Raw genomic sequence first — 3,714 nt, 5'->3', positions numbered from 1 at the left:
TTGTCTCCCCGCCCTCAACACTGTCTCAGCCTCTATATAACATTGAATAGCCTGATCACGCTCCCGCTCAGTATCCCTGAGCCTCCTCCTGAGTCGATCCCTCTCCCTCTCCAACTCCTGGATCTCATCTGCCTAGCCCTGGCAGATCTCCCTTAGCTCTATCAACTCATCCTCCTCTGGGTCAATCCCTTCCGCCTCTGCTTGTGGCTCCCCCTATACGGGTGCCTGCCCCTGTACCTGTACTGGTACCTGTCCCTGTATCTGTCCATATCCCTGTACCTGTACCTATCTGGGACCCTATGCTGCTGGCACCTATAGCGACAATCCACCACGACCCCTCACCACCTGAGCCTGTCTCTCCTCACCACCCTCCCTCCGAGTTGCAACCCTCCTCTCTCCAACTGCTCCCCTCCTCCTCCATCAGCCTCTGCCCCCATCACCTCCACCATCATCATCCTCTCCACCCCCATATCCATCCAATGGCTCTCCCGGATCCATCAAGCGTGGGAAGGGATGCTCTGCCTAGTATGCTGTGTACTCAGCATCCATGTCGGCATCCTCAATCTCTGGCCACATGTCCCAGGGTAGGGGCATCATCTCTACTAGCTGTGTAACTACCTGATCATATGACAGCAAGGGCCCAACCTATGCCTGATCTCTGACAGTCCGTGCATACATGCCTGAGCCCCGTGGCATCCTCTGAATCCTGCCAAACTGTTGGCCAACCCTGTCCACTAGCTGCCTCTCCAGCACATAGGGCGTCCGCCCAATCAGATACCTTCTCTGGAAGGTGTAAGGAAGCTCAACTGCATCATCCTCCCATTGCTTGCATCCTAGATATGGCCTCCATATGACCACATCAATATCGTCTATCACCCATCACCAGTGCTCCAACCTGCCAATCCGTGGCTGCAACGTGATCATATCATATAGGTGCACAAAGATGCGTCCATGTCCCCTACCTCTGAAGTGTATCGGCCTCGTCACTGGTAGATGCTCGTAAGCCCATACCTGCAGCAATGTCACCCCGCAGCCTAATCCCACTGATCTGTGGTACACGAACTGATGCAGCTCATAATAAAGGTGTGCCAGCACACATGGTCCCCAAGCATATCTAGTGTGCTGCATCACCAGTGTCTCCAGTGCTCCTCCCCAACCCACAGCCAACCCTCATGTCGCCCTATCTGGACACAGGAACCCACTGATCGCTCCTCCTACCACTGTCGGCAGCGCTAGCCCTGTGGCTGTCATGGTGTCCCACGCCACGTGTCCTGCCCTCATCTCTAGTCCTAGGTCCTAAAATACTCGTCTCAGGGCCTCCCTATCTCCATCTCGATCGTATGGGATCAGCTCCCCATCGATCGGTATCCTCAGTATCCTATATGCATCCTCAAGGGTGACTGTCATCTCACCCGTCGGCAAATGAAAAGTACAAGTCTCGGAGTGCCATCTCTCTGCCAGCGCAGTCAACAGTCCCATGTTCGCCCGAAACTCAGGCACATACAGAACGTGTCTCAATCCCATCTCCTCAATAGCCGCTCGGTCCTTGAAGGACAACTCAAGTCGCAACCTCTGAGTAGACGGGAATCTCTCCCGTGACTCTAGCATCGGCAAATACTCCTGTAGTCAAGCAAATCACTCATGTCAGTCATAGTGGCATTCCCTGTTTATCACAAAATGCTACTTTTTATCTAAATGCATATTGCTATCTATCCTAGTGGCACTCACTGTTCATCACAAAGTGTTGCTATTTATCCTAGTAGTACTCCCTGTTCATCACAAAGTACTACGTGTGTGACACTCCCTGTTCATCACAAAGTGTTACTCACATTTGCACTCCCTGTTCATCACAAAGTGCGGCTCATATTTTAGTACTCCCTATTCATCACAAAGTACTCTATCTTGGTACTCACTATTCATCACAAAGTGCCTTGATCTATCCTAGTCTTCCTAGAGGACCTGCTTGAGTGTATCCTCTCAGCAGCTTATCCAATCGACAGCGTATGTTCATCACAGAACTACCGATTTGATCTAGAAGATGCAACTTCACACTTTTTTAAACACAAACGCACTTACCTGACATAAACGCGCCTAAAAAAAATAGACGCGCCTGAAAAACACAGGCATGCCTATGCTATGCATAAACGCACCTGGGCGACACAGACGTGCCTTCTTGGCACAAATGCGACTGACCATCACAAACGTGGCCGCATTTGACACAGACGCGCCTAGCACCAACGCAGACACACCTGGACATTTTTGGACACTTTTTGAACCCTAGTCTAAGCGCATTTATTGCTCTACCTACCATGCATTAATGACAAAATTAAATGCGTCAAAGTACGAGGAGGTCTGGTGGTACTTACTAGCTCTCCTGCCTCTGCTGGCCTCTGGAATCGACAAACGCGGTTGAATCTATGAGCGAAAGCCATCGCTGCTAACTGTTGCTGCTCTATTTTCGCTCTGCAATCTGCTCTCATGGATGTGTAGATGATAATGAGGATGTATTTTCCCCCGTGGTCTATCTTATAGACTACCCCTAGCCCTCGTCTCCCAAGTCAGTCTCCATTATCCCGTGACTCTGTCACTTTATCTTGTCAGTCCATTCTAGCCTCTCTTTCTTATCAAGAGATTGTCTGCAATCTTTTCAGGCATTTTCATCCAATCTCTCGAGGGGGCATATCATTCCCATCCTGGGGCAACTCTGTATCAGTTCATCTTATCTTCTTTGAAACAACGCGACAAGCCCCATTGTCTCAAAGAGGGGCAAAATGTAGACACCCAAAATTGTCATGTCTAATTAAATAAATATTTTATTTATTTAATTATCTAATCTTAATTCTTCTATTGATTAAATAAATCTTTATTTATTTAATTAATTCATTTATCCTCTTCTAGCCTTATTTCTCATTTAAATAAATACATTTATTTATTTAAATTATCCTTTTCCTAAATTAAATAAATATTTTTATTTATTTAATTTGATCCCACTTCTTCTATTAATTAAATAAATCTTTATTTATTTAATTAATTCATTAGTTTTTTCTACCCATGACACATGTCATTCATCTCTTAATTCATACACTACCTACCCCTTTCATTATTTTATTATTTCTTTTACCTACCCTCTAATCATAGCCGACCTCCCTTTACACCTCTCAATCTTATCCCTCCATTTCATATAGTGTCTTCTATATAAGGAGATGTTTCCTTCATTATCAAACCCTAATCATTCTATTTATTCTAATCATTCATTCTAATGAAAGATCTTAAGGACTTGACTGCACTACGATCCTACTTGCAACCACATTCCGTTCTTTGTTGAGCTCTTGTGCACATAAAATCTAAGAGCAAATATATCAAGCAAGATCAATGGAGATAGGAAGAATGGAGATCCAAACCCTATTGGACATGTGATGGTATAATCTTTGTGATTTCATTTGATTTGCATTGTCTTAGGTAATCTTCACATGTTATGGTGGATCTTTTGTTGTTGTTAGGCTAGAGTTTTGTGGTTGAATTCATTTAGCCTTTCAATATCGTTATTATTGTTATCCATTTTCACCATATACACTACTCATTGGGAGTAGTTAGCTTTGTGGTTCAGAGGATCTATGGTTTTTCTTTGTTGTTTATGTCAGATTTATGGAATTAATGTCAAAGGGGGAGAGATATACATGTGAAAAACATAACTAAACAAAGATATCAGTCATT

This window comes from Cryptomeria japonica, chromosome 7 (genome assembly GCF_030272615.1).
Source record: "Cryptomeria japonica chromosome 7, Sugi_1.0, whole genome shotgun sequence".
In the NCBI taxonomy this organism is placed as follows: domain Eukaryota; kingdom Viridiplantae; phylum Streptophyta; class Pinopsida; order Cupressales; family Cupressaceae; genus Cryptomeria; species Cryptomeria japonica.
This window is presented reverse-complemented; position numbering follows the sequence as displayed.